Raw genomic sequence first — 19441 nt, 5'->3', positions numbered from 1 at the left:
GATGGGCTGTCTTTTCATAAACTGTAACTTATGACATTGTTAGAACGTCCGTGAGCTATAATGTCATAATGAAGACAAGTCTGTTAGCTCAGATTGCGTATCGTAAATTTAGACTGGAGGTTAATTTACTGTGTGCTTATTGTTACACAATGCAAATGGATGTCCCTCACTACGCGTTGGTATCACATACATTAAATATAGGTTTATATGATATTGACTGAACTAGATTGATATAAGGATAGAAATACTAAAACGTTAAATTAAATCACCCGTAATATTAGCAAATTAAAAATTGAATTGAGTGTTATAGTTATAATATAAAACAGTACAATTTTATCCTACGAATATGAAACTGGAATTATATCCTGACAACTCGTGTTGAAAATAATCAATATTTTGTACCAATGTTTTACTTTATTAATAACAAGTAAAATATTGTCTTTTCTAGGTTACGAGATGCCTGATGGAGCTACTTTTATCTTCTGCTTTCATTGAGAATAATACTTCAATAAGCTGTTCCTTAACTACATATAAAAATCTCGTAAGTTATAAATTTTACATAATACTTTCGATGAAATCATTTCATGGAAGCTGTCCCCAACAAAATCTGTTATCTTACTCTGATTGAAGCGTAGTTTTGACGGTTAATAAATCTTATCAGCATTATACAAAAGCGGAGTCTTGAATCACATGGTGACAACTGTTTGTACAAATAAATGAAAATTCATTGTTGTTAAAATAAAAAGAAAATTTCAAGGAATTTATGCTGTAGTCGGAAGTGTCTGTTAAGTTACATCAAATTTTCCTACGACATGAAAAAAGTTTAGGTTAAAGAACCTAGTCGATAGCGTGCTTTATTTCACCATTAAAGGAATCACAAGGTGCTATTTCATGATAACAAGATGGTTCTTGACTGACTGGGAGAATATTTTTAGAAAGTACTGCATTTATAGGCAGCAGTCGATATAGTATGATGAATATACACTCATATGTTTCTGCAGGAATGTGTAATCTTACGCTTCAATCGGCTGAGTGAAGCCTTTCAGGAAAATAACTTTGTTAACAGGTATCCGGTGACCTTTGTCACTACAATGTCTTATATTATGCTCATAAAGTAAGCCTGTCACAAAGTGACTTGACACTCAGTCGCCTTTACCAGTTATCAGAGCGCGTAATATAAAAATCAAAACTTCGTTTTCCTTTACTTACTTCTGACAAAGGGACAGTGCCATATCAACTTATTGCTAGCACTGTCACTGCGAATGCGTCTTCAGTACGTCAGACAACTAATAAATATGGGGACAGAAAGCAAATAATAGTAAAACAAGAGAGAAGAAGAGAAAGAGAGTGGCCAGCTGTCGCAATATTGTTCTCCAATTCCACTTTGAGATGAAGCGGCCGAAACACTTTGTCCAACACAAAATCTGTTTACAACTGTCTTTTCATTCAATCGATATCAGTACAATGACTTGATAACGACAACGAGTAAAGTAGATGTGTGCAATTTCTTTCTCATAATGAGTACTATTCTGACTGTAATTACGGCCCGGTGCGTGAACAGTGCGACCAGCTATGCACAGCTTCCAGCACAAATGCGACGCCGGTATGCGCGCCGTGTGAACATCATTTATCACATTATGCGCTTGTGTGGATATATGCGTGCGTCAGAACATCTCTGAGCCAGATTAAGAAACATTTGTTCCAATTCCCGTGGAACACGATGACAACATGGGCAGTGCACTCGCCTGTGTTGTTGTTTGCCCGTGTGTGTGTGTGTGTGTGTGTGTGTGTGTGTGTGTGTGTGTGTGGGTGGGTGGGTGGGTGGGTGGGTGGGTGGGTGCGTACTAAGGTGTGGAAGAAGTGGGAGGCGTGCTTCAACACAGCTCTGGAACAGATTAAGAAACATGCGTTCTATTTTTCTCCGTGAAGCGTAGCCCACCCTGCATAATGGGAATTTGTAGTAAGGAGTTGTCGTTTTCTGAAACTTGCGAGACGAAAATAACTTCACTGTAATTAAGAGCAACGTAGCTTCATCTGTTATCGCCAACGGTGCTATGAAAAATCATTGTTGTATATTAACAACATTTTTATGCGAGAAATATTTATTAAATGACGAAAAGAGTTTCAGTCACTGTATTCTCTTGGATGACTTGTCTGGTCCTTAACGTGGTAAAATTCCGCAAAGCATGACTTTAACAGTCACCTCACTTAGAACAAAAATTCACCTCATTTATCAAAAGAGGGGATTTATTTCCTACGGGAAGAAATTTAGTGCCTTCAAGTACTCGCAGAAATACATCATTCGCAGTTTTCGTTATGATTTACAATTGAAGGGACTGACAAATCGATACTTAATGTTTTGGATATTTATAAACAAGTTAATAGCGAATTTCAAGCAACTGACTAACACAGAAATGAGACAAAAGGTAAAACAAGTGTGAAAAGACATTATTCACTAATTATGAGTTTAAATAAATAAAGTTCATTACTCTTTCCTATAGAAAGGAATGTCACATAATCATCAAAATCTCGCATGCACAGTTTCTTAATCATGACAGCGTCTTGCACCATATGATGAGGGCGAGGTTAAAAGACGTATTTATATTTTCCTGTTGGTTGTTAGTACACACAGAATACCTTTTCCAGAAAACTTATGGTGATTAAGAAGAGCATTTTAATTTCACGATTTACAAAGTTGTGTTAAATCTCACTTTAGATGCGTAAAACAGATATAGGAAGAAAAATATAGTTATGTGTTAATAATAATAATAATAATAATAATAATAATAAGCTTCATATATGTAAAAACTAAAGTAAACAGTACAGAATAGAGTTGCTTGAAAGATGGATCATCAGATACATGATGGGTGCAACACAAATTACACATGGACAGAATATAAGAAGTAAAGAAATCTACAAAAATATGCAAAAAGTATCACAAGTTATGAGAACATGAAGGTTAATTTTCTTTATACATCTGTACCGAATGAATGAGAACAAGCTAAGCAAATAAACGTTTCTGTAATTCTGAGCAACTATATCGACTATAACATGAATTATAATAAGAAAAGCACAGGAGTGAAACAACATCTGACGATCTGAAATAACAGAAAGAAACCTTTTTAAAAATAAAATACCAAATTTAGAAGACATTCAAAGCAGAAGAAGTGAGAACTCTGGAACAAAATGAACTGAAGAAAGAAAACGACAATATGGGTAGAAAATGCAAGCGAACTGGAAACTAAGGAAACAAGAAGAGGTAGGGAAGTCGTGTGATCCTACTTAGTCAGTACGGACATAAATAACAACAATAATAATAATAATAATAACAATAGTAACGAAGTAATGTTATAAGGAGAAGACATGCGTAACGCCATGGGCCAAGAAAATGGGAGACTCACAACAGAGAAAATAGGACAGACTTCCCATTCGATACGAAACTAGCAGTGAGAAGATTTTGATTCCAGGTTATATCTATGCAGCGGGTTGTAAAAGACGCATAATAAATTAACGAAAACAATAATAAGTAAGGGACTATTAGAATCTTCGTTAAATATTGAACTTACATAACCTCGGATAAACAACACCTCTGAAAGTGCACGCTGAACATCTTAAAAACTTTTTGAAATTAGGAGCTCGTCATGAATACTGATTTGGTCATTGTACGATAACGCTCAAAAAACAAGGTAAACAAACACAGATACATTAACCTATGAATTATTATTTAAAACGCCGTAAGCATGAGCGTCACATTTACGCACAAGCTAACAATACCATTCTGATTACGGAAGACGCTGGTAATGAATGGCCCTACAGATTCTCCACTTAACAATAGCAACAGTAGGGTGGGATTGGGCATTCAGCCGCTCCACAAAGTTACATCATAATTACTATGACCCACTTCCACTTTTAACTAGTTTCCCTCCACTGTCATAACATGTGTTTGGCAATGAAATAGTGCTGTAGCTAAGGGTGGCAAAGGCATATGACGTCACAAACTATTTCACAACAACGACTAAGTTATGGAGTCCAAATACTAATGAGTCAACCCCTGGCATGAGCAAATATTTTGATTTTCATGTAATTTAATCGAAATTTCCCAACAACGTTTAGTGTTCTTGAGGGTATTTTTGTTCTGTCACTGCAACTACAAAAATGTGTGATTTTTTCCTCCAGACGCGTTTCGCTTTGTTGAGGTAAAGCATCATCAGTGGTCATTTACCTCAATAAAGCGAAATGCGTCTGGTGACAAAACCACGCATTTTTGTAGTTCCAACGACAGAACAAAAATACCCTCAAGAATTGTAAAGGAACTACGGACAATATGGAAGTTCCTTCGTCCCCAGGTCATAGGTTTGAGCCCCCTACTCGCCCCCCGCCTCATGTCCCTGCCCCCTGCCCCAAGGGTCCCTGCACCACAGGCACCACAGGCACCACAGGCCTGTAAGGCAGGTTCAAGCCCCCTATACCCTAGGTTCGACCTATGAATATGTTAATATCGTAATTTCACGTAAATATACAAATTCAACAACATAATTACCGTAATTTCACAATAACACTTAAGTTTCAGAGCTACACTGATCTGCCAAAACATAATGACCACCTACCTAATAGCCGGTATCTCCACCTTTGGCATGGATAACGGAGGCGACGCCTAGTGGCATGGAGACAATGAGGCCTTGGTAGGTGTCTGGAGGGAGTAGGCACCATAACTGCACACACATCTGACCTAACCTCCGTAAATCCCGGATGGGGAGGGGCGAGGTGGGAGGGGGGGGGGGGGGGAAGCGATAATCTCTGACGCCACTCTCAGTCCCATCTCACATGTGTTCTGTCGGGTTCAGATCTGGCGAGCTGGGAGGCCAGTACATCAACTGTAACTCGCCACTCCATCACATTCCTGGCCTTGCGACATATCACATTATCTTTTTGAAAAATGCCACTGCCTTCAGGAAACATAATCATCACGAAGGGGCGTACGTGGTCTGCAACCAGTGTACGATACTCCTTGGTCGTCATGGTGCCTTGCACGAGCTCCATTGCACCCAGAGATGCCCACGTGAATGTTCCCCAGAGCATAATGGAGCCGACGCCAGTTTGTCTCCGTCCCACAGCACACGTCATCAGACCATGCAACACATTGTCATTGCGCCAACTTCCAGTGCCGACGGTCACGTCCACATTTCATTCGTAGTTGCCGATATCGTGGTGCTAGCATTGATATATGCAAGGGTCGTCGGTTGCGGAGGTCCATGTTTTAGGAGTGTTAGGTGCACTGTGTGTTCAAACACACTTCTGCTCTGCCCATTATTAAAGGCTGATTTTACTCCCTCTACAGTTCGTCGCCTGTCATGTTATACCAGTTTGCCCAGCCTAAAATGTCCAACATCCGTAATGCGGGGTGGCCCCCCAACCCTACGACGTCTGGACGTGGTTTAACCCTGGTTTCGCCACGTGCTGAAGACGCTAACCACAGCAGTCCTCCAAGACCCGACAAGTCGTGCAGTTTCCGAAATGCTTGTACCGAACAGTCTACCCTTCGTCAAAATCAGTTAGATAGCGCGCCTTCTCCATCCTACACACGGACAGTTCGCTCACTGATACTTCATGCACCATGCGTGTGTCTGACTAGCAGTCATTCCTCGCCAGGCGGCTCTGCTATCGCCTGGACGAGTTTGTATCGACAGTATGTCGGTAGTCATAATGTTCTGGATGATCAGTGTATGTGTAAATAATTTAATTTGCATTTAATTTCATATAATTAATTGTCGTGTGAAAACTCAAAACAACCCTGAGATGTATGAAATTGTGTTAAGTTCTCTAAGCTATGGTGCCTTGAGGTCTCAGGCATGTGAGTAACAACGTGTATTCCGTTAAGCTCCAGGGTTTCGAGCTTCTGAGAGCTGTAATTTCATCCATAACCTAAGAGACGTTTTTAATAAAGGTGTTAAGTTTTTCCCAACTCTTCAATGTTGTTGTTGTGGACTTCAGTCCAGAGAATGGTTTGATGCAGCTCTCCATGCTACCCAATCCTGTGCCAGCTTCTTTATCTCGAAGTACCTACTGCAACCTACATACTTCTGAATTTGCTTAGTGTATTCATCTCTTGGTCTCCCTCTACGATTTTTACCCTCCATGCTGCCCTCCAATACTGAATTGGTGATCCCTTAATGTCTCAGAACATGTCCTATCAACCGACCCCTTCTTCTAATCAATTTGTGCCACAAATTCCTCTTCTTCCCAATTCTACTCAATACCTCCTTATTAGTTACGTGATCTATGCATCTGATCTTCAGCATTCTTCTGTAGCATCACATTTCGAAAGCCTCTATTCTCTTCTTCTCTAAACTATTTATCGTCCATGTTTCACATCTATACAGGGCTACACTCCAAACAAATACTTTCAGAAAAGACTTCCTGACACTTAAATCTATACTCGATGTTAACAAATTTCTCATCAGAAACGCTTTCCTTGCCATTACCAGTCAACATTTTATATCCTCTCTAATTCGACCATCATCGACTTCTTCTTCTTCTTCTTCTTCTTCTACTTATTGCGTCACGGCCTCTGTAGGACCACGGGTAGCATCTTCGTGGACTGCATTTTCCTCTTCTTCTCCCAGAACCTCTTCATTCTTTCTCTTCTTCTCTCCCGCTCTTCTTCCGATATCTTCAGTGTTCGTTTCTCCTGTCTGCTCCACTGGTGACACTCTAATCTTTTCCTGTATTCTTCTCTGTCATTGATCTCCGGTATATTGGTCGATGTATATTTGTTCCTCCAATTTTCCTTTCCTTCGATCTTGATCCCCAATTCCAACCAGTCCTTCCGAAGTTCAACAATCCACATGGTTCCTGTCTTTCCCCTTGTCCTCCCTGTTGTTTCCCACACTCTCTTTGTCATTCTGTCCATACTCATCCTAACTACATGTCCAGCAAACCTTGCCCTTTTGAGTCTGATTTCCCCGGATATTGTTCTCATGTTTCGGTAAAATTCTTCCCTAGGTCTTCGCATCCACCTCTTTTGGGACCTAGTATTTTTCTCAGTATTTTTCTCTCTTCTTTCTCTAGTTGTTCTGCCCCATTTCTTCCTAGTGTCATCGTCTCAGCTGCATATAATACTGCATTCTCACCGTTGCCTTGTAGTAGTGCCTTATCTTTGCCTCTGTGGATATATTCGACTATATACCATTATCAAATGGTTCAAATGGCTCTGACCACTATGGGACTCAACTGCTGAGGTCATAAGTCCCCTAGAACTTAGAACTACTTAAACCTAACTAACCTAAGGACAACACACACATCCATGCCCGAAGCAGGATTCGAACCTGCGACCGTAGCGGTCGCGCGGTTCCAGACTGTAGCGCCAGAACCGCTCGGCCACCAGCGGCGGGCTATACCATTATCCTCGTTTTGCTTCTGTTGTTGTTCATCTTATATCCTCCTTTCAAGACACTGTCCATTCTCTTCAACTGCTCTTCCAGGTCCTTTGCTGTCTCTGACAGAATTAAAATGTCATCAGCAAACCTTAGAGATTTAATTCCTACTCCAAATTTTTCTTTACTGCTTACGTAATATACAGATTGAATAACATCGGGGATAGGCTACAACCCAGTATTACTCCCTACCCAACCACTGCTTCCCTTTCATTCCCCTCGACTCTTATGACTGCCATCTGGTTTCTGTACAAATTGTAAATAGCCTTTCCTTCCCTATATTTGACCCCTGCCACCTATACAATTTGAATGAGAATATTCCAGTCAGCATTTTCAAAAGCTTTCTCTAAGTCTGCAAATGCTAGAAACGTAGGTTTGCCTTTCCTTAATCTATCGTCTAAGATAAGCCGGGGGTCAGTATTTCCTCACGTGTTCCAACATTTCTACTGAATCCTGACTAATCTTCCCGAAGGTCGGTTTCAACCATTTTTTTCCATTATCCTGTAAAGTCATTAGTATTTTGCTACCGTGGCTTATTAAACTGATAGTTCGGTAATTTTCACACCTTTCAACACCTGCTTTCTTTGAAATTGGAATAATTATATACCGAACGAGGTGGCGCAGTGGTTAGTACACTGGACTCGCATTCGGGAGGATGACAGTTCACTGCCTCGTCCGGCCATCCTCATTTAGGTTTTCTGTGATTTCCGTGAATCGCTTCAAGCAAAAAGCCGGGATGGTTCCTTTGAAAGGGCACGGCCGTCTTCCTTCATCGTCCTTCCCTAAGCCAATGATACCGATGACCTCGCTGTTTGGTCTCTTCCCCCAAACAATCCAATCCAATCCAATAATTACATTCTTTTTGAAGACTGAGGGTATTTCGCCTGTCTCACACATCTTTCTCACCAGATGGGAGAGTTTTGTTAGGGCTGGCTCTCCCAAGGCTATCAGTAGCTCTAATGGAATGTTATCTACTCCCGGGGCCTTGTTTAATCTAACCCTATCAGGAGCTATTTGTTCCCATGGACTGATGCGTGCAACACGACATACATACTCCCACTTAATCAGTTTATGAACAGTTGTAAAATCTTCAACAAACCGCTCTTCTTCACAGTATGTGAAGCCATTACGTCTTGCATGAAACACCATATCACGCGGAAATACACAGCGTGAATATTAAGTTTGTTGTTTTATTTAAAATTTAGAAATTTGTGGTAAGGTCTTATGGGACCAAACTGCTGAGGTCATCTATCCCTACGCTTACGCACTATTTAATGTAACTTAAACTAACTTACGCTAAGGCCAACACGCACGCCCATGCCCGAGGGAGAACGTGCGACGGGGGCAGTGGCGCGGACCGTGACAAGGCGCCCCTGACCGTGCGGCTACCCCACACGGCAAATGTAAAGTGCTATCTGTTAGTAACACACCTCCAGCTTTCAACGTCCTGTAAAAACTTTCATGCGGAAGAACACAGTGGGAACATCTACTTCTATCTGTTTTATCTGTTAGTAACAATCAGTAATACACTCTCAACCTTCGAGACATATTGATATTAACAACTTTGTTTTATCAACGTATTTAACATACATGAATAAAATACGTTGTTACTATGTTAATTTTCTTAGTGCTCATTCTGCCTTACATCTGCACAATATTGTCTAAATAACTGATTATTATATGCTATAAACTATGCTTTCAAACCGATAGGAGCAACGACATATTTCGTTACTCTATCTGTAATTCCAAGTTGTACAGATTTATTATATATAGGAGTTATAGTTTGGTAGAGCAAGCATCTTATATGCTGTGTTCACGCGCATAATTCACAACAACGTCGAATAACGCTTTCATATACGGTTGCCATCGAATTAGACTCTCTGTTGGAACTCACATTGCACTACATAAGCAACAGAAATTAATAATACATGAATGTTTCAAATAAATACGCTATGAAGGACCTCCTGATGATGATGATGATAATTTCATAATAGGAGTTCCATACACGTTCATGATGGATGCCTTGTTGCCAAAGGTAGTGATGTTCGGAGGAGGAAGACGAGCTGGATCATACTCTGCTGCCAACAAATCGTCGATGTACTTCTGCTGTCTGCATAATTCACTCCACTCCATCTCTGTATATCGCACTTTAGTGTTACATCGAACATGATGAATTCTACTATTACTGCATAATCATGATGTGGTGGTATAACAACACTCACACGTTTAGAAGGAAGGAAGGAAGGAAGACTGGGTTTAACGTCCCGTCGACATCGAGGTCATTAGAGACGCAGCACAAGGTCGAATTTTTATCAAGAATGGGGAAGGAAATCGGCGTGCCCTTTCAAGAAAACTATCCCGGAATTTGCCTGGAGTGATTTAGGGAAATGACGGAAAAGCTAAATCTGGATGGCTGGAGGAGGGTTTGAACCGTCGTGTTCCGTGATGCGAGTCCAGTACGCTAACCACTGTGCCATCTTGCTCGGTATACGTTTAGAAACACATGCTGTTAACACGTACGTACTGGTAAATCCAAGATTTATTTACCTATCCACAGCAATATGATATCCCAGCTGACCTCTAAGCCCTCGAGCGAAACGGAATACACGTTGTTGCACACATGCCTTAGTCCTCAAGCCACTGAATCTTAGAGTTCTTAGCGCAACTGCGTACACTTTAGCGTTGTTATGAAATTTCACACGAAAATTAATAATGTGAAAATACTTGCAAATTAAACTATTAACACATGACTCTGAAACTTAAATGATGTTGTGAAATGGCGACAATTGCATTTTTTGTTGTAACATTTACACTAGTAGACATTCTTGTGAAATTAAGAGAATTATACTGTTTCGTGGTAACATTTACATGAATTTGCGGTATTTACGTATGGAGAGGTCGAACCTAGGGCCTAGAGGGCAGAGGACCTGGAGGTAATGGACTAGCACCCAAAATCAGGGGGCTAGAAGTTTAAAATACTTGTAACAATTGCGTACGCTAATCATTATTGTGAAATTTCGATTAAATTACATGAAAATTAAAATATTTGCACATACTGCTGGGGACGAACCCAGAACCTTCAGGCTCTAGACCTTAAAGTTGTTGTGAAGTAGATTGTAAGGTCATATGCTCTTGGGCACCCTTAGTTCACATGCACTATCAGAATGCATAACACTTGTTATGGCAGTGGAGAGCAATTTCTTAAAAGTGAAAGTACGTCAGAATAATAAGGATATGATCTTGCGGAGCGGTTGAATGCCTAATACCACTCTCCTAACGATACCATACTTAAAAATACTAAATATCTGTAGAAACTATCCCTCGAGAGACAAATGGTTTCATTTAAGTCGCTTACCTCTCTTCTCATGAATTAAAGCTACAAGATCATACAGTGATTCACTAGATAGAATACCTAATGTTGAATTATATTAACACAAGTAACTAAGCGAATTTTAAAAGTAGCTATCGATCAATAGCACTTTACAGAGAAAGGTCCAAAACTAGTTTGAGGAACCTATTTAGTTATCAAAATCTGGGGCTCATTTCTTGATTAAAGAAGTTATGCTGTAAGACTGTTGTAAATGGAAATTTCGAAGTAGAGAAGATCCTTGCGTCTTCCACACAATCAAAGAGAACGTATTATTCAAGTGCAGATCTGTCGAGTATACACTGAGTGAATGCCGTAGAGCAGGCCTGTTCGCCGATCCGCTTGTGCGCGCTCGCGCCTCAGCAGTGAACAACCGGACGGAACACGGCGAGCAATGGCAGGGGGAGAGCAGGGTAGAGAAGAGGAGGAGAGGGGAGGAGGAATAGGCACAAGGCAGCTGGGCGCGACAATCTGTTGTCAACGAGACTATTCTAAGGCAACTAACTTATGTATTGCTTAAAGGAGGCTAATTAATGCCTTTCGAGGCAACTTTATTTACTAAAACTGTTGTATTGATGAGAAATGACATTAAACGAAACTTACGTTTCTTTTAGTTGATGAGACAAAGATCGTGGGGCACCTAAGTACGAATCATGGCATTTGTTACAACAGATATAGCCTTATGATGCATGTCATTTTCAGGCGAATTTTAAATTGACATCGGCATATATTTCTAGACTATTTCATTAAGATGTTAAACACAGAATCAAATTATGTCAGCAAATATTACTTATTTTGCTTTTTACTATATCATCAATGTCTTGAACCACTTTCTGAGTACTGCTAATTCGAAGATAAGACATTAAACTCAAGTCTCTCAGTGAGGTTCTGTAGATAAATTTCGTTCTCATTGTCGCGTAAAAATTTGCCACTACGAATATGTACGTGCAAACATCGATATAACAACAGCTGCAAACTTGTGAAGATGTGGAAAATAATGTCGTACCGGTACAAAATTTTTATACGAGTCTGTAATACTTGTTTTATTATGAAACTTATCACTCAAGTACCTATCACACTATGTCTGGGAGTTGTAACTGTAGACAGACATGCTGCGACGTATTATAAATTGTTTCTGGTCAAAGGAGCTAATCTCCTCTTCAAGCATTACGCCATTGAGTATATACGCTTCCGTTTAAAACTGCAACGAACTTATCATATCGTCATTCCTCTGAAGAGGGCGCACGGTTTGCAACCTACTCTACACAATGAGGTCGGACAGGCACATTTTACCACCAGGGCTCACTGCTCAGGCCATGAGCGAGCGTGAGGTCTGCTGTGAATGATAAGAGTGAATACTTGGGAATCCTTAACGTATTTTCACGATAAAACAGCAATTTGTAATGAAAGGTACTCAAACTGATGCTCGTTCTAGAAACAAATCCGAACGCAAAATTGAATGATACGGTCATATTTTTAGACGTGTTTAAAATAAGATATAATGGTATCCCTGCTCTTCAACACGATTGTGGCTATAATGGAAGCAGAAAAACGAAATTTACTGGAGAATTAGATTAGGGTACATAAGACACATTCTCCTGGTGGGTTTCTTGACATCGCAGATCACTCGTAAATAGCTTCATATTCAGTTGAGGCAGTTACTAACTAGTTCTAACATTTAAAAGCTTAGTTTTAAATTGCGTATATGCAAATCACGAATTCACGTACATGAGAGAAATATTGAAAAAATATCACAGAGAAAAGAAAACCATTAAGTTAAACTTGTGTTGTATTTAGTTAATGCCGTTTACAAAAGCTAAATGTACTACTTTGACACTGAAATACACTCATGCTCATAAATTAAGGATAATGCTGGTACATGGTGAAACAACGCTTTGGTTGGCGATTTGCGGGTTTAAATCACCTTGGGGTACAACCATGCGGTGCAATTGACCTGCGGTCGTCGCATGGTGGCACTGGCAGTAGTCCACATACGCAGAGGTGTGTCAGAGTACGGTGCAGCGAGTAAGTGTGCAGACGTTTTCAGTCGTGCTAATGGTGACTGTGTGTTGAAAATGGCTCAAAGAACACATATTGATGACGTTATGAGGGGTAGACTACTAGGGCGACAGGAGGTTGGTCAAACATAGGAGGTCGTAGCACGGGCCCTCCGTGTGCCACAGAGTGTGATCTCAAGATTATGGCTTTGAGCACTATGGGACTTAACTTCTGAGGTCATCAGTCTCCTAGAGCTTAGAACTACTTAAAACTAACTAACCTAAGGACATCAGATACATCCATGCCCGAGGCAGGATTCGAACCTGAGACCGTAGCGGTCGCGCGGTTCCAGATTGTAGCGCCTACAACCGCTCGGCCACTCCGGCCAGCTCAAGATTGTGGCAACGATTCCAGCAGACTGGAAACGTGTCCAGGCGCTACAGTACGGGACGTCCTCAGTTTACAACACAACAAGAAGATCGATATCTCACCATCAGTGCCCACAGACGGTCACGGAGTACCGCAGGTAGCCTTGCTCGGGACCTTACCGCAGACACTGGAACAGTTCTCTCCAGACACACAGTCTACAGACGACTGAACAGACTCGGTTTATTCGCCCGGAGACCTGCAAGGTGCATTCCACTGACCCCTGGTCGCAGGAGAGCCCGTAAAGCCTGGTGTCAAGAACACAGTACATGGTAATTGGAACAGTGGTCCCAGGTTATGTTCACGGACGACTCCAGGTATAGTCTGAACAGTGATGCTCGCCGGGTTTTCATCTGGCGTGAACCAGTAACCAGATACCAACCCCTTAATGTCATTGAAAGAGACCTGTATGGAAGTCGTGGTTTGATGGTGTGGGGCGGGATTATGATTGGTGCGCGTACAACCCTGCATGTCTTTGAGAGAGGAACTGTAACAGGTCCGATGTATCGGGACGTCATTTTGCACCAGTATGTCCGCCTTTTCAGGGGTGCAGTGGGTCCCACCTTCCTCCAGATAGGTGATAACGCACGGCCCCACCGAGCTGCCATCGTAGAGGAGTACCTTGAAACAGAAGATATCAGGTGAATTAAGTGGCCTGCCTGTTCTCCAGGCCTCAACCCCATCGAGCACGTCAGGGATGCTCTCTGTCGACGTATCGCTGCACGTCTTCAAACCCCTACGACACTTCAGGAGCTCCAACAGGCACTGGTGCAAGAATGGTAGGTTATATCCCAGCAGCTGCTCGACTATCTGATCCAGAGCATGCCAACCCATTGTGCGACCAGTGTACGAGTGCATTGTGATCATACTCCATACTGATGTCAGGACACATGTGCAGAAAACAAAGGCGTTTTGTAGCACATGTGTTTCGGGACGGTTTTCTCAACTTATCACCAATACCGTGGAGTTACAGATTTGTGTCGTGTGTGTTCCATATGTGCCTATGCTATTAGCGCCAGTTTTGTGTAGTGACACGTTGTGTGGCACCACATTCTGCAATTATCCTTAATTTATGAACATGAGTGTAGTACAAAAACACCTTACGTGGCAAAATTTAAAAGTGTTCACCAAAAATAAGGTAAATAGAAATTATTAAAATAGATTATTAGGGAATATTTTGGGATTAAATAAATTTCTATGGAAATATAGAGGAAATTTTATTACTTCAGTGTCTATAACCACACTAAAAATTACAGATATAATTAAGAGAACAACAATTTCTTTATTCGGAATTCGCTAAAGAATCAGATCCAGCACGTTTAAAATATCTCTCTAAGAGGAATCAGTAACAACAGGAGTTGACAAAATTTTGCACGATGACAGCAACAATCTTTTTTATCTCAGAGATAACATAAACAAATATGAAGATACCAGGAAAAAAGGCAAGACAAAGTTATACACAAGTGAGCTATTGAAAAGAACGAAAAGTTAAGGCAAAATATGATACAGATTTCACAGGAGGGATAAAATGTATCTGAAATGGTCGTAGTCAATAAATGCTCACATAATCAAAAAGTACAATAGTAATAAAACGCCAATCGATTTAGCGATCAACTTACTACGCAGTACATATAGTCAGGCTGTGCGGGATTAGCCAAGCGGTCCAAGGCGCTGCAGTCAGGGACTAAGCGGCTGGTCCTGGTGGAGGTTCGAGTCCTCCCTCGGGCATGGGTGTGTGTGTTTGTCCTTAAGATAAATTATGTTAAGTAGTGTGTAAGCTTAGGGACTGATGACCTTTCCAGTTAAGTCTCATAAGATTACACACACATTTGAACATTTTGCAGAAAGCCGTTTGTTTCAGTGTCAGCATGTCTTCGATAAATGAAGGTAATGTTTGTTTATTTTTAATAATGTTGAACTGTAACCCTACTTTTTCGAATAAATTATTGTTTATTTCTTCTCAGCAATATGGTGATATATTTGTTTTTGTTTTCTTTCCATCTGTTACTGGGTCAACATTCGGCAGTATACTTCCAAATTCACAAGAGGGAATGCAAGAGAGAGAAGAGAGTGAAGTAGAAGAGGAGTGTTGTGTACATAGTTCCACGTAGTCAGCGCGTACACAACTTTCCCACTACAGCGCGCCCCGCTAAGCACAACAGCGCAGGCGCAGCGCTCGTCCATCTCCGCACTACGAGATGGCGCTGCCTTAGAAACGGACCAAATTCTGCTCCCGCCGATCCGCGTATTAATATGTAACGCAGCCAACGAGATTGCTGCTAACATAGAACCTTTTCTCCTTGCGTATCACACTCGCGCAGTGATACCTGAATGTGCGAGGTATTATAATGAGTGTACAGACCTCCAATTACTCAATCTGCATTAGTCTGTACCAATCTATAGTCAAGTTTCAGTCTGCGCCTAATAAGATTATCATATTCCTGTATATAGCCATGAAGAGAAATGTAAAGACACTTTGTCAAGTATCAGAGATATGTGAGAATAAGATTAACGTACCAAGATCAAAGGAACTTCAGACTGTCAATTGTAAATAGCATCCAGAATCAAGTTACGTAAGGTTTATGCTTGTTACTATTTTAATAAATATGTGTGAAAATTAATCAAGTTCTGTTTAAAGTTGGTCACCGTCAATCTGCTACTCAAAGCGTGCAAGTGGCATTTCTATCGTCTGACCTAACGGCAGAAGATAAACACGCCACGATAAGACCACGAGACATATTGCTGACACTCGCCTACTTCGTTAGAGCAACAAGTCAAATAATCTGATGGTGTGTGTACCGAAGGTCTTACAGTACGCACACCACAAGGAGTAATGTGATGAAAAGATTGTGCATTTCCAAAGACGGAATGCCCCAGAGTACCAGAGCCCATGACTTCACAAACAGCAAGGATGTTCCGCACCTTGCATGTACCTTAGATGATGAATGAAACACAGAAAGTCGTTTCAAATGTGGGTTGCCTTGACGTAAAGGTACACATTTGTGCAGTGCATTAAACTAATTTTTTATTGCAATTCCATAAAAATTGCAGACTAATGAAAAATATTTTACAGGTATTACATCAATATATATCTGTTTTCGTTCAAATGGTTCAAATGGCTCTGAGCACTATGGAACATAACATCTGAGGTCATGAGTCCCTTACACTTAGAACTACTTAAACCTAACTAACCTAAGGACATCACACACATCCATGCCGCAGGCAGGATTCGAACCTGCGACCACAGCAGCAGCGCCGTTCCGGACTGAAGCACAAAGAACCGCTCGGCCACAGCGGATGGCTCTATTTTTGTCACTTCATAATTAAAATCCGTCAAAGCAATCTGTGGAAACATGTTATTACTAGGATAAAAAACGTATTTGAATCCTGATGCACAATATACTCCCCTAATGTACACATCAACAAAAGTGTTGCATCACCCCGCTATGTCGTTTAGGTGTGTTGCCACTGTGACTGTTCCATCAAAGCAATTGCTACAAAACATATTATTACTAGGACATAAAACCAACAGTCCTGGAAATGGAAAAAAGAACACATTGACACCGGTGTGTCAGACCCACCATACTTGCTCCGGACACTGCGAGAGGGCTGTACAAGCAATGATCACACGCACGGCACAGCGGACCCACCAGAAACCGTGGTGTTGGCCGTCGAATGGCGCTAGCTGCGCAGCATTTGTGCACCGCCGCCGTCAGTGTCAGCCAGTTTGGTGTGGCATACGGAGCTCCATCGCAGTCTTTAACACTGGTAGCATGCCGCGACAGCGTGGACGTGAACCGTATGTGCAGTTGACGGACTTTGAGTGAGGGCGTATAGTGGGCATGCGGGAGGCCGGGTGGACGTACCGCCGAATTGCTCAACACGTGGGGCGTGAGGTCTCCACAGTACATCGATGTTGTCGCCAGTGGTCGGCGGAAGGTGCACGTGCCCGTCGACCTGGGACCGGACCGCAGCGACGCACGGATGCACGCCAAGACCGTAGGATCCTACACAGTGCCGTAGGGGACCGCACCGCCACTTCCCAGAAAATTAGGGACACTGTTGCTCCTGGGGTATCGGCGAGGACCATTCGCAACTGTCTCCATGAAGCTGGGCTACGGTCCCGCACACCGTTAGGCCGTCTTCCGCTCACGCCCCAACATCGTGCAGCCCGCCTCCAGTGGTGTCGCGACAGGCGTGAATGGAGGGACGAATGGAGACGTGTCGTCTTCAGCGATGAGAGTCGCTTCTGCCTTGGTGCCAATGATGGTCGTATGCGTGTTTGGCACCGTGCAGGTGAGCGCCACAATCAGGACTGCATACGACCGAGGCACACAGGGCCAACACCCGGCATCATGGTGTGGGGAGCGATCTCCTACACTGGCCGTACACCACTGGTGATCGTCGAGGGGACACTGAATAGTGCACGGTACATCCAAACCGTCATCGAACCCATCGTTCTACCATTCCTACACCGGCAAGGGAACTTGCTGTTCCAACAGGACAATGCACGTCCGCATGTATCCCGTGCCACCCAACGTGCTCTAGAAGGTGTAAGTCAACTACCCTGGCCAGCAAGATCTCCGGATCTGTCCCCCATTGAGCATGTTTGGGACTGGATGAAGCGTCGTCTCACGCGGTCTGCACGTCCAGCACGAACGCTGGTCCAACTGAGGCGCCAGGTGGAAATGGCATGGCAAGCCGTTCCACAGGACTACATCCAGCATCTCTACGATCGTCTCCATGGGAGAATAGCAGCCTGCATTGCTGCGAAAGGTGGATATACACTGTACTAGTGCCGACATTGTGCCTGCTCTGTTGTCTGTGTCTATGTGCCTGTGGTTCTGTCAGTGTGATCATGTGATGTATCTGACCGCAGGAATGTGTCAATAAAGTTTCCCCTTCCTGGGAAAATGAATTCACGGTGTTCTTATTTCAATTTCCAGGAGTGTATTTGGATCATGAAGCACCAAATACATCCCCCAATGCACACATCAACAAAAGTTTTGCATCGCCCCGATATGTCGTGTCGGTGTGTTGCTGCTGAGACTGTTCCTTCACCGACTGGAAAGTAACCACTGACGTTGTTTGTAAACATACACACAGCTAACCACGAGCGCCATCTACGGGTAGAACGCTGCACGTGAATAGGCTGCAGCAGTTCAGTTAAAAAAAAGATCACAATTATGGACGCATTAGAGACCTCTGTCGACCAGTAGAGTCAACGTGCCACGATGGACTGTTGTGACCAAGCATCGCGTTACGCACAGAAGGCTTGTCAACGGTGGAAGTTGCTCGACGCGTGCACCGACGTCAAAGTGATGTGGTGTGGACGAGAATCAATTCCAGTTTACATGCAGTGTTCACGACTTACACCATACAGGCCGTCCTTGCTCGAGAGGTGCACAAGTTGATCGATATCTGCGACTTTTGAGTGAGAAAAGGAATAAAATAAAACCGTGGGCTGAGTATTCCAGAATGGATTTTTGCGTCCGAAGTTGCTATAAGACGTGATGTATCGCATTAAACTGGTATGAGACGATTACATGATGGGAATCTCCATCCCCAACTACCTTCACGATCACCACGTTGTACACCACAATACCATACACTCTGTTGCAGGTGGGCAACAAATAGTCCAGAATGGACGCTCTAGGATTGGCGTCTGTGCTGTTTACGGGCAAAACTCGGACCTGTTTGTACCCTGACAATTGCAGACAACGTGTTTGGGGACGTCCTGGTAATATCGAATGCATCCAACAGTATGTCTCATATGTGCAGCAAGGCGGTGGCGGTGTTATGTTCTGATGTGGCCTTAAGTGAGGCCACCGTACAGCTTTCGTGGTTGTTGAGATCCACTTCACTGCTCTGGAGTACAGGAATGACATTCTGCAACCAATAGTGGGATAGCATCGCCAGCATCACGTTAACAGTTTCATATTGTTGGTTACCTGGAGCGCTCATCGTGCTGTTCTTTTGGAAACGTTCTTTCAGCATGCTACGGTCACCAGAAAGGAGTGGCCTGCCTCTTCCTCGGACATGAACCTAATGGAACATGTGTGGGATCGATGGAAACAAGCTGTTTATGGACGTCGACAACGACCTCGTACTTTGCGCGACTTACGCAGAATCGCCATTGAAGAGAGGAACAATTTGCACCCGAGCAATGGCTTGATGATCATATCGACGTTACGCCACTACGAACGCAAGCCTGTAT

The sequence above is a fragment of the Schistocerca serialis genome, chromosome 3, assembly GCF_023864345.2.
Source record: "Schistocerca serialis cubense isolate TAMUIC-IGC-003099 chromosome 3, iqSchSeri2.2, whole genome shotgun sequence".
Taxonomy (NCBI): Eukaryota; Metazoa; Arthropoda; class Insecta; order Orthoptera; family Acrididae; genus Schistocerca; species Schistocerca serialis.
This window is presented reverse-complemented; position numbering follows the sequence as displayed.